Source organism: Thermobia domestica, chromosome 5 (genome assembly GCF_964235325.1).
Source record: "Thermobia domestica chromosome 5, izTheDome1.hap1.1, whole genome shotgun sequence".
Lineage (NCBI taxonomy): Eukaryota > Metazoa > Arthropoda > Insecta > Zygentoma > Lepismatidae > Thermobia > Thermobia domestica.
In genome coordinates this window covers 311,132,199-311,145,932 of record NC_137458.1, presented here as the reverse complement: position 1 = coordinate 311,145,932, position 13,734 = coordinate 311,132,199, and the positions used below count along the sequence as shown (strand labels likewise).

At 34.3% G+C, this 13,734-nt stretch overlaps 1 protein-coding gene across 1 annotated transcript in view; it reads left to right on the top strand.

Annotated features, from left to right (window-relative positions):
- LOC145686782 (sperm-tail PG-rich repeat-containing protein 2-like) overlaps positions 1–13,734 on the top strand; it is a 279,330-nt gene that overhangs the window by 222,168 nt on the left and 43,428 nt on the right. The gene's annotated exons all lie outside the window — the stretch shown is intronic.

Sequence of the window (13,734 nt, the reverse complement as noted above, 5' to 3'; positions counted from 1 at the left end):
TTTTTCCACACCCTGTATACTACCTACTTATATGATAATACCCTTTATTCCTTGTGGAATAATTAATATAAAAATCACACATAAGATTTTTCACACAGATTGGCTAAGGGCTACGAAGGGGAGGTTGTACGCCTAAATTTAAATAGAAATTAGTTTCTAAAATCTTAATCGTCAATTTTAATTTGCAAGTAAGAAATCGTATATTATGGAATGGAATTACTTAAATTTTCCCTCAATAAATAATATATCAATGTAATTGTAATTGATGGAGTATTTTGCCGCAGTTTGAACGGGTGAAAGACAATAATTTTCCTGGCCAATTCGCCATTTTGAAGTTCCTGGCATCTTCCAGCTCTTTAAAAGAACACATGATACTTTCTTTTAATATAATTTACAGTTCTGAATCCTTTACCTCTAGTGGCACCCGCAGATGGAACAAATGTTCCTGGAATGTAACGGTTCAGCTGTTCCTCTTGTTTATGTGGTTCATATAAGAAAGTGGCGGAAAATTTTTCTTTTTACCTTTTTTCTTCTTCTTTCCTATGAGGAAAAATACTAGTACCTTGCTGAAAAAAAAAATCTTTAATTTTGAAACTGAGGTTTAAGCAGGAAAATATTTACTCATAATTTACTGATTCAATAAAGAAAACTTTTAAAGATAATACAAAATAGATATAAAATGAAATAAACGAAGAACTAAATAATGTATATACATAAAACTTTAACCAAATAGAATTTTTTGGTACAGTATAACGATAACATTTATAAATATGTATAGGTTGATATGAACAATAGTCCGTATCGTATGATGTTATTATTATTATTATTATTATTATTATTATTATTATTATTATTATTATTATTATTATTATTATTTTTGCATGACAAGATCTAAATATTTATGTTGTGAAGCAAGCCCGCAACAAGAGGGGGCTAGGGGGACCTGCCCCCTAAACTTTTCGTGCCCTCCCCACACCTAAGTACAAAAAAAATACAAGATATTTGTAAGAGAATTTTTAATCACTTGCCCCCCCCCCCCAAACCTCTTAGGCTTGTTTCGGACCTGTTGTGAAGTTGTGTGGCCAGACGTGTATAAACATGTTCATTTAAGCAGTAAAGAATATAATATGCAGAGAAACCATTAATAGTGGAAGTATTTTTAATTATAAAGAAGGCACTTTGTAAAAAAATAAAAAAGGTAATTGCAGAAAATCTTCGGAAAATACACTAGTTAAAATATATTCTATTTTGTGTGTTATCATTGAAACATTTAGAGAGTACACGACGTTTTAATTAATTCCAGATATTCTGATATAATGAACTTAGGACAAAATAGATGTTATAATAGGTGTTGAACCCTTAGTTGTTTCTGAATTGCTCCTTCATATTATTGCAACTCCCCGTTTCATTTTCAGCCTGGGGCGGACACAAGAGGGGTCCACCGAGTTCGGACTCCTCCCCTCCAAATTTCGTAACACGACTATCATTCTTCAACTTTCTTAATAGGAGTAGTAGGCCCCCCCGTATATTGAGCCGAGTCAGCAAAAATTTTTTGACGTCAAAGATCAAAGGTCAATGACCTTGGCCTGGGGTCAATGACCTAGGGGTACATAGGACCACCCCCTCTAAAATTTGGCAGGGGTACCACGGCCCACCCCCTAAATTTTGGCAGGGGTACATAGGACCACCCCCCTTAAATTTTGGAGATTGACAAATCTAAAAATTTGGTATGGTAGCCTAGGACCATAGTATGTTCCTCTATCAGTATTGCGAGTCTATGTTGTTCCCTTTCATGGGAAAAAATTGCCAAAAATTCAAATTTCGGAGGTTTTTGACCTAATTTATCCCCTTGGATGAGGTGTTATTACCCTATATGGTTATATGGGCGTATACAGGAGTTTATTCCCTTTCATAAGACATGGGTATATTGATGCACCCATTGAAAAATTTGGGAGGGGTACCTTGGCCCACCACCTAAATTTTGGAAATTGCCCAATTTAAACATTTGGTATTATAGTATAGGACCCTTATATGTATTATGATAAATTTGGATGGTCCACCCCGTTCCCTTTTAGGGGTACCAAATTGCCAAAATATAAACGTAAGCAATACGTAGTACCACGTGTTTGGTTTTGACCTAATTTATCCCCTTGGATGAGGTCCTATTACCTTATATGTTTATATGAGCGTATACAAGAGTCTATTACCTTTCATAAGACATGGGTATATTGGTGCACCCCTTTAAAAATTTGGGAGGGGTACCTTGGCCCACCCCTTCAGTTTTAGAAATTGCCCAATTTAAACATTTGGTATAATAGTATAGAACCCTAGTATGTATCACTATAAATTTGGGTGGTCCACCTCGTTCCCTTTCATGGGTACACAATTGCCAAATTTTAGTACAACCACGAGACAATGGGTCTTTTGACCTAATTTATCACCTTTGATGAGGTGTTATTATCTTATATCGTTATATGGGCGTATACAGGGGTTCATTACCTTTCATAAGACATGGATATATTAATGCACCCCTAGAAAAATTTGGGAGGGGTACCTTGGACCACCCTTTAATTTTGGAAATTGCCCAATTTAAACATTTGGTATAATAGTATAGGACCCTAATATATATTACTATAACCTCGTTCCCTTTTAGGGGTACAAAATTGCCAAAATATAAACGTAAGCAATACATTGTACCACGTGTTTCGTTTTTTTTACCTAATTTATTCAATTGGATGAGGTCCTATTACCTTATATGTTATATGGTCACGTATGGGGATTTATTTCCTATCATAAGACATAGGTACATTTGTGCACCCGGGAGGGGTACTTTGACCCACCACTTTAATTTTGGAAATTGTCCCTTTTATATGTTTGGTATTATAGTATAGGACCCTAATATAAATTACTATAAATTTTGGTGGTTCACCTCGTTTCCTTTCATGAGTACGAAATTGCCAAATTTTAGTACAACCACGTGTTTGGTTTTGGCTAAATTTATCCCCTTGGATGAGGTCCTATTACCTTATATGGTTATATGGTCATGTATATATTGGTCCATTTCCTATTATAAGACATGGGTACATTGATGCACCCCGGGAAGGGTACCATGGCCAACCCCCTTAAATTTTGGAAATTTTCCAATTTGAGCATTCGGTATCATAGTACATGCCTCAACATGTATCATGATAAATTTGGGTGGTCCATCTTGTTCCCTTTCATGGGTAAAAATTGCTAAAATATAAACATAAGCAATATGTTGTACCATGTGTTTGGTTTTTGGCCCAATTTCTCCCCTTTGATGAGGTTCTATTACCTTATATGGTTATATGGTCATGTATATGGGTTCATTTCCTATCATAAGACATGGGTACATTGACGCACCCTTTAAAAATTTGGGAGGAGTATCTTGGCTCATCCACTCGGTTTTAGAAATTGTTTAATATAAGCATTTGGTATCATAGTACAGGACTTCAATATTTACCACTATAAGTTTGGATGGTCCACATCGTTCCCTTTCATGGATAAAGAACTACCAAAAATCAAATTTCGGAAGTTATTGACCCCTATTTAGCACGTTATATGGGTATGTACAGAGGTTTATTACCTTTATATATTTATGTTTCCTTTTAAATTTGGGAATTATCAAATAACAAAATTCGGTAAACGTTTTCTAGGACCCATTGGTATTCCTCTTATGACCAAATATTCAAAATTTAAAGGTTATTGACCGGCTTTATTATTGAATAAGTACAGGATTTATTACTTTTTCACAAGACACAGGTGTATTTGTGTACCAATCTTAAATTTTGAGAGGGGATACATTTCTTATTGTCATATCAATAATTGGTAATTGTTCTTAAAATTGGATAGTATCTCATTCATTTGGTAAATCATTGTCAAATATGAGTATGATCACGTGATCAGTTATTAACCTATGATGGGATTAGGAGTCCAGAACATTGGTACATTGAAACTTTGTAGGATAATTTGAGAATTGTCAAATGAAATTACGTCATTGGTTTTGATTATTCCCGCCCAATATAAACGTAAGCAAGACGTTGTACCACGTGATTGTCCTTGATGAGGTAGTGTACAGGGATTCATTTCCTTTGTTGTGGTACTACTTAAGTTTGAGTACACACACTTTTAGAAAACAGTTGGTTCTACTCAGGTAAACAATTGACGGACATTATTGACCTTATTGAACATATAATGATATGATTAATTCTAAGACTTAGGTATATCAAGAGAAGTATTCTTTAAATTTGGGAATGGTGATAAACAGAATTTTAACATAAGGCGCGAAATTTGAAACAATACATTGAACTTTAGTCACAGCTCATAGTCTAAGATCATTGGTGGTGATTGATTTGAAATCTGATAGCTAACCTTATTGAATCTTATGACTCATAGACGAAAGGCAATACATGCTACAACAGTTTGAAATTTAATCATAAGGTGATGTAATCTGACACTAGCAAAATTATTGTTAATGCAATTTGATTGGCTGATCACTATCTTTCCTGCAATCTGATTGGTTGATCACTATCTTTCGTGCAATCTGATTGGTTGATGATTTTCAAATCTTTGCTGCATTCAGTTTGAAGTTTTGTTTAACATTTAAAAATCTTGGTTTCGTTCAACATTTTGCACTCACTGATAAATATGATCAAAACCGTTTATTTGTTAATCGAATAGTTAAAAACCGGATAAAGTTTGACGGTTAACCGTGAAACGTAAAATTTTTTGAAACTTTTTGTTTGAAAATTCTTGCTTTCAAATTTTTGTTTGAATTTTTTGTTTCAGAATTTTATTTGAAATTTTTTTGACAACTTTTGTTTCAAATTTTTTTGTTTAAAAATTTTCGTTTGAAATTTAAAATTTTTTTTTCGTTTCAAAATTTTGTTTAAAATTTTTTTTGTTTCCAATTTTTTTGTTTGAAATTTTTTTCGTTTCAAAATTTTGTTTGAATTTTTTTCGTTTGAATTTTTTTCGTTTCCAAGTTTTTTCGTTTCAAAAATTTTTTTCAAACTTTTGTTTCAAAGATTTTTGTTTGTAAACTTTTTTGTTTCAAATTTTGGTTTGACATTTTTTAAGTTTGTGCACTCATTAGTAAAGAACCGGAACTGTTTAGAGCAAAAACCTCTGGCAACATTGTGGTGCAATAGTACACGTCAGAACATGATAATGCAACGTCATCAGTTTTGCATCATCGTTCACGTTAGTATTCATGATAACGTCATCATGGCTACTTGTCTGCAGTTTCTAAACACACGTGATGTGATGAAATCATTTACCAAGATTACTGATTTACAACAAAATGTACCTTATAGAATCTTAGCTAGCCGAAAAATCCCTACAAAGTTTGGATTAAGAATCGTAGTGAAGCTTGAAAATGATAAGAATATAAATTTACCAGCAAGATATTTACCCATGGAAGCATCAAAACAAGAAGAACTGCTGCGTTTCTTAAATACTGGATCTGTATCTTTATGTTACAAAGGATTCTTGGGTCGAAGTCATCAATTTGAATTTAGTACACAGCCAGATTCGTCAGCAATTGTGATGAAATCATGAATTCAAACGTCAGCACATCAGACAAGTTGTATGAATTTCGTTGGTCAGCATGACGTCAGCAACTCCCCGGGAGGGGTACCTTGGCCCACCCCTTAAATTTCAAGTTTTGCATCATATATAAGTATCGTTCGAGTTAGTATTCATGATAACATCATCATGGCTACTTGTCTGCAGTTTCTAAACACACGTGATGTGATGAAATCATTTACCAAGATTACTGATTTACAACAAAATGTACCTTATATTATCTTAGCTAGCCAAAAAATCCCTACAAAGTTTGGATTAAGAATCGTAGTGAAGCTTGAAAATGATAAGAATATAATTTTACCAGCAAGATATTTACCCATGGAAGCATCAAAACAAGAAGAACTGTTACGTTTCTTAAATACTGGATCTGTATCTTTATGTTACAAAGGATTCTTGGGTCGAAATCATCAATTTGAATTTAGTACACAGCCAGATTCGTCAACAATTGTGATGAAATCATGAATTCAAACGTCAGCACATTAGACATAGTTGTATGAATTTCGTTTGTCAGGATCACGTCAGGAACTGTGATGAAATCATGAATTCAAATGTCAGCACATTCTTTTCCAATGACGTCAGCCGTAGTTCTATAAATCAACCAATACACTGTCATCCCACGAAATCATTTGAGCAAGTGCTTTTCAGGAAGAAAGATGTGTACTTCTAACGATAAAGAGTTCATCTTCGCAAGCTATTATCCAATAAATATATTTCAAACAAAACATGTGATGATTGGTATCAGTGCTAGAACATTTGAACCAGTGATTCGATTGGGCAAAGCAGAACAATTTGGTGTACAACTGACCTGTGAAGAATGGCAAATATTATGTTCACGAATCGATCAAATAAATGAATATTTTCATGATGAGCTAAATGTGACCATAGTCAAATCATTAGGCTCAAATCATGAAGTGGTGTTGCGTACAGTCCTCCAAGAAAAGATGGTGCTGTTACGTAAAAAGAGTACATTCCATGTCCCTCGCAACATGGTGTATCTAACGGAAAAAGAATGGAACAAATTTATCAACGTATTTCAGTGTGTGAAACATGCAGTGGAAGTGTGCAACAAAACAAGTATATTCCTGAAAAAGTACTATTTTGAAAAATGTGTCATGCATATTGTACAACATGTATCTAGATGCTGTGATGGTTGTCAACATCGTTCGTAGGTGCATACCTGTATTGATAAACAGTTTATTTGTGATCAAATGGGCATTGAGTTTCCACCAATTGATATTGCAATAGACCTTAAAAGACTTCAATTGGAATTAAAATTATATGCTAAAGACAAACTAGTGCAAGAAGTTCAAAATACATTGTCTCGACAATATCCTGAACCACTATCTGGTATGGATGTATGTGGAGTGTAATAAAATGATCCATTTCAATGATTTGTGTTTTTTCATTTCAAGTACAGCCCCATATTCTGACGTGTACTATTGCACCACAATGTTGCCAGAGGTTTTTGCTCTAAACAGTTCCGGTTCTTTACTAATGAGTGCACAAACTTAAAAAATGTCAAACCAAAATTTGAAACAAAAAAGTTTACAAACAAAAATCTTTGAAACAAAAGTTTGAAAAAAATTTTTGAAACGAAAAAACTTGGAAACGAAAAAAATTCAAACAAAAAAATTTCAAACGAAAAAAATTCAAACAAACTTTGAAACGAAAAAAATTCAAACAAAAAAATTGGAAACAAAAAAAATTTTAAACAAAATTTTGAAACGAAAAAAAAATTTTTAAATTTCAAACGAAAATTTTTAAACAAAAAAATTTGAAACAAAAGTTGTCAAAAAAATTTCAAATAAAATTCTGAAACAAAAAATTCAAACAAAAATTTGAAAGCAAGAATTTTCAAACAAAAAGTTTCAAAAAATTTTACGTTTCACGGTTAACCGTCAAACTTTATCCGGTTTTTAACTATTCGATTAACAAATAAACGGTTTTGATCATATTTATCAGTGAGTGCAAAATGTTGAACGAAACCAAGATTTTTAAATGTTAAACAAAACTTCAAACTGAATGCAGCAAAGATTTGAAAATCATCAACCAATCAGATTGCACGAAAGATAGTGATCAACCAATCAGATTGCAGGAAAGATAGTGATCAGCCAATCAAATTGCATTAACAATAATTTTGCTAGTGTCAGATTACATCACCTTATGATTAAATTTCAAACTGTTGTAGCATGTATTGCCTTTCGTCTATGAGTCATAAGATTCAATAAGGTTAGCTATCAGATTTCAAATCAATCACCACCAATGATCTTAGACTATGAGCTGTGACTAAAGTTCAATGTATTGTTTCAAATTTCGCGCCTTATGTTAAAATTCTGTTTATCACCATTCCCAAATTTAAAGAATACTTCTCTTGATATACCTAAGTCTTAGAATTAATCATATCATTATATGTTCAATAAGGTCAATAATGTCCGTCAATTGTTTACCTGAGTAGAACCAACTGTTTTCTAAAAGTGTGTGTACTCAAACTTAAGTAGTACCACAACAAAGGAAATGAATCCCTGTACACTACCTCATCAAGGACAATCACGTGGTACAACGTCTTGCTTACGTTTATATTGGGCGGGAATAATCAAAACCAATGACGTAATTTCATTTGACAATTCTCAAATTATCCTACAAAGTTTCAATGTACCAATGTTCTGGACTCCTAATCCCATCATAGGTTAATAACTGATCACGTGATCATACTCATATTTGACAATGATTTACCAAATGAATGAGATACTATCCAATTTTAAGAACAATTACCAATTATTGATATGACAATAAGAAATGTATCCCCTCTCAAAATTTAAGATTGGTACACAAATACACCTGTGTCTTGTGAAAAAGTAATAAATCCTGTACTTATTCAATAATAAAGCCGGTCAATAACCTTTAAATTTTGAATATTTGGTCATAAGAGGAATACCAATGGGTCCTAGAAAACGTTTACCGAATTTTGTTATTTGATAATTCCCAAATTTAAAAGGAAACATAAATATATAAAGGTAATAAACCTCTGTACATACCCATATAACGTGCTAAATAGGGGTCAATAACTTCCGAAATTTGATTTTTGGTAGTTCTTTATCCATGAAAGGGAACGATGTGGACCATCCAAACTTATAGTGGTAAATATTGAAGTCCTGTACTATGATACCAAATGCTTATATTAAACAATTTCTAAAACCGAGTGGATGAGCCAAGATACCCCTCCCAAATTTTTAAAGGGTGCGTCAATGTACCCATGTCTTATGATAGGAAATGAACCCATATACATGACCATATAACCATATAAGGTAATAGAACCTCATCAAAGGGGAGAAATTGGGCCAAAAACCAAACACATGGTACAACATATTGCTTATGTTTATATTTTAGCAATTTTTACCCATGAAAGGGAACAAGATGGACCACCCAAATTTATCATGATACATGTTGAGGCATGTACTATGATACCGAATGCTCAAATTGGAAAATTTCCAAAATTTAAGGGGGTTGGCCATGGTACCCTTCCCGGGGTGCATCAATGTACCCATGTCTTATAATAGGAAATGGACCAATATATACATGACCATATAACCATATAAGGTAATAGGACCTCATCCAAGGGGATAAATTTAGCCAAAACCAAACACGTGGTTGTACTAAAATTTGACAATTTCGTACTCATGAAAGGAAACGAGGTGAACCACCAAAATTTATAGTAATTTATATTAGGGTCCTATACTATAATACCAAACATATAAAAGGGACAATTTCCAAAATTAAAGGGGTGGGTCAAAGTACCCCTCCCGGGTGCACAAATGTACCTATGTCTTATGATAGGAAATGAATCCCCATACGTGACCATATAACATATAAGGTAATAGGACCTCATCCAATGGAATAAATTAGGTAAAAAAACGAAACACGTGGTACAATGTATTGCTTACGTTTATATTTTGGCAATTTTGTACCCCTAAAAGGGAACGAGGTTATAGTAATATATATTAGGGTCCTATACTATTATACCAAATGTTTAAATTGGGCAATTTCCAAAATTAAAGGGTGGTCCAAGGTACCCCTCCCAAATTTTTCTAGGGGTGCATTAATATATCCATGTCTTATGAAAGGTAATGAACCCCTGTATACGCCCATATAACGATATAAGATAATAACACCTCATCAAAGGTGATAAATTAGGTCAAAAGACCCATTGTCTCGTGGTTGTACTAAAATTTGGCAATTGTGTACCCATGAAAGGGAACGAGGTGGACCACCCAAATTTATAGTGATACATACTAGGGTTCTATACTATTATACCAAATGTTTAAATTGGGCAATTTCTAAAACTGAAGGGGTGGGCCAAGGTACCCCTCCCAAATTTTTAAAGGGGTGCACCAATATACCCATGTCTTATGAAAGGTAATAGACTCTTGTATACGCTCATATAAACATATAAGGTAATAGGACCTCATCCAAGGGGATAAATTAGGTCAAAACCAAACACGTGGTACTACGTATTGCTTACGTTTATATTTTGGCAATTTGGTACCCCTAAAAGGGAACGGGGTGGACCATCCAAATTTATCATAATACATATAAGGGTCCTATACTATAATACCAAATGTTTAAATTGGGCAATTTCCAAAATTTAGGTGGTGGGCCAAGGTACCCCTCCCAAATTTTTCAATGGGTGCATCAATATACCCATGTCTTATGAAAGGGAATAAACTCCTGTATACGCCCATATAACCATATAGGGTAATAACACCTCATCCAAGGGGATAAATTAGGTCAAAAACCTCCGAAATTTGAATTTTTGGCAATTTTTTCCCATGAAAGGGAACAACATAGACTCGCAATACTGATAGAGGAACATACTATGGTCCTAGGCTACCATACCAAATTTTTAGATTTGTCAATCTCCAAAATTTAAGGGGGGTGGTCCTATGTACCCCTGCCAAAATTTAGGGGGTGGGCCGTGGTACCCCTGCCAAATTTTAGAGGGGGTGGTCCTATGTACCCCTAGGTCATTGATCCCAGGCCAAGGTCATTGACCTTTGATCTTTGACGTCAAAAAATTTTTGCTGACTCGGCTCAATATACGGGGGGGCCTACTACTATAGGATTACACTTGTTTAACAGAGAAATGGTTGATGTAGGCTAAAGACAAGGGCGCCGATCTTGGCGGGCGCAGGCCCTCCAAAGCTCATGTGGGCCTCCCTATTGTGTTAATGAGTATACAATATTTGTCATAATTGGAGTGCAATTTGGCTTAAAATCTTCATATATATACACCTTCTGCATATGAATGACCCCCCCCAAATTCAGAGAAATCGGCGCCCTTGGCTAAAGATTTGATTTTTCCCTTCATCTGTACTTCTCTTTTCTTATTGAAAATAATCTAGTTCTTTCATTTTTTCTAAAAAAAAAAAAAAAAAATAGGTAGTCGTAATTAACAATTACTTATCGTGTTTTCTGATGCACAATGATGCAGGTTCAATATTACATAGACGTATTGGACCCCTCCCAGAAAACGTTTCTGGGTGCGCGACTATTTCCAATACTATCTATTTCAGATTCCCACACAATAATCACAAACTATCAAGAATTCCAAAGTATAAAGTTTTTCACAACATTAAGAGGCCCCATCATGGTGAAATTAAAATACCGCTAATTTTACCGTAATTATGTGATATTTTCAAATAGATAAAAGATAATCGAAAAGTGGAACATGGGCTCGCTAGACAATATTACTTTACATTAGATATCGTTATCAGGACTCACTTATCTGCTTTTGATTTCCAGCCATTTAGAAAATCGGCATTTATTTTCGCGTTTTTAAATGGCTAGCAAACGGAAAGCTACTAAGTGAATCGTGATAACGGTAGACCTACCTCATACAAAATAATATTGTCTAGGGCGCTCTTGTTCCACATTTCGATTATCTTCTATCTATTTGAAAATATCACATAATTACTGTAAAATTAGCGGTATTTTCATTTCACAGTGATTAGATCTCTTGGTCCTAGTAAATAATGTACATTTATTCTAATCGCATGCTAAGTTGTAGAAATAAATTGATTTGTTAAGTTTTGGAATGTCACGGATCCACAAAAGCTTTTCTATTACGACCGATTGATTCAACTTGCAATTCGCCAAAATCGCATATGGTCGTTTGCGATCCAGACTCAGTTATTCAAACATCAAACTCGGCTGCGAATGGTTGCGTAACCTCTCACTTTCATTCATTGCGTATATTGCGTGCTTTAATTGCCACTCCTCGTATATATATTTCTGTCTTTCTTTAAGAACATTTTAACTAAATGCATGTTTAGTACTCTTTACCCTCCTTAGACCCACACCGTTTCTCCTTAACTTCTTTACTTGGTCTATCTTATGATCTTTAATATTTGAAGTACAACCGTGGTTGTATATGATAAATTAATTTTTCGATATTTCTTATGTACCTTCTTAAATGTATTTGTTTTCTTTGCTACGGAATTATCTGGATCTGGAAAAGAAAAAAAATCAAGTGTTCATTCTCCCGTTTCATGTATTGAAAAATACACAATGATTATTGAACTCTAATTGGGTTATCTATCATCAAAAAATACCGCCAAAGTACTTTTATCTAAGAGGAATTGACTATTGAACGTGTTCATACATAATGTGCTTCTAAGTACTTTCCGAATAATTACTACGTTTCTTTCTCTTTCATTTTTCCGCTTTTTTGGGTTAAATTTTAACATTAAGAAAGCTTTTAAAGAAATGTTAGCGTGATAAGGGTAAAAATTAAGAATAAATTTCTTCCTCTGTGGCTGGACAGACATGATTCATGATAATTGCTTTCTTTTTTTCATAGCAGCTTTTAGTTTTTCCTTCGTTATTTTTTTCTTTTGTTTTTCTTACACTCATTCTACTTTCATTTTGTTCTTTTTCATAGATTCTTATTTATTCTTTACATCGTTAGTAATTTTAATGTTTTTTTTTTCTTTCTTGCTTCCTTTCACAATATTAAAACTCATTTCATAGCACGGTCTACCATTTTCCTAAGGGAAATTTCCTTTTTGGTAAAATTTCTCCTTTAAATCTTTTTTTTTTTTTTTTTAATAAAAACAATATTTGTAATAGGAAGTTTGAAAATTAGAGAGAAAAACTAAAAACAGAAAGTTGATAACAGTGTCGACTCGTGACTGTAAAATTTATTACGTCACTCTTACTAAAGTGTATATACGTATTTAAAACAGAAAGCAATACCTTATGCATACCCAGTATGATATGTGTAGAGCTGTGATGATGCAATCGGCAACACGGTTACCTACCAATCTGATGACCTCGATTCGATTCCCAGTGGGAACATATATTAGGAGGGTGATTCAGAAAGTAATATCTCCAAGCGCACTACTTTGCCAATAACACCGCAAACATTCTAAACTGTTTATCATTACTGTACTGATGTTTAAGTTATAGAATGCCACTGGTTCCACCTTTCCTATCTCTTCTCGTTCCAGAAAACTGGACCAATCCATTGTATCCAGTGATGATGTCCGGCTCAAACAGCGGACTGTCATTCAATTTCTGACTGCGGAAGCTTGTGGCAAAGGAACAATTATCACCAGCGACGAGTCGTGTGTACACCGATTATGACCCGGAAACGAAGCATCAGTCAATGGAGTACCGCTACATATTCTCTCCTCCGCCAAAAAATTCAAAGTGGTCTCATCTGCTGGTGAAATGTTTCTTGACTTTCTGCCTCATCCTGCCTATAGTCCAGATCTTGTGCCCTGCGACTTTTGGGCCTTCCCCTAACTTAAGGATCACCTTAAGGGCCAACGCTAGAGATATGACGCGGAGGTGGAAGAAGCAGTTCGCCATTGGTGTCACCAGCAGCCACCACAATTCTTCGCCGAGGGAATGAAAAACCTTCTTTCTAATTGACGCAAGTGTGTTGTCCGTAATGGGGACTATGTTAAACAATGATGCCACCATTTGTAGCTGACATTGCAAGATTTCAACTGATACCTGTATTGGTGCTTTGTGTCAAATACAAATAAAGGTTTCACCTTGGAGGCATTACTATCTGAATCACCGTCATAGTTTCCTCTCTACTCTTTTTCTAATACCAAGCAAAGG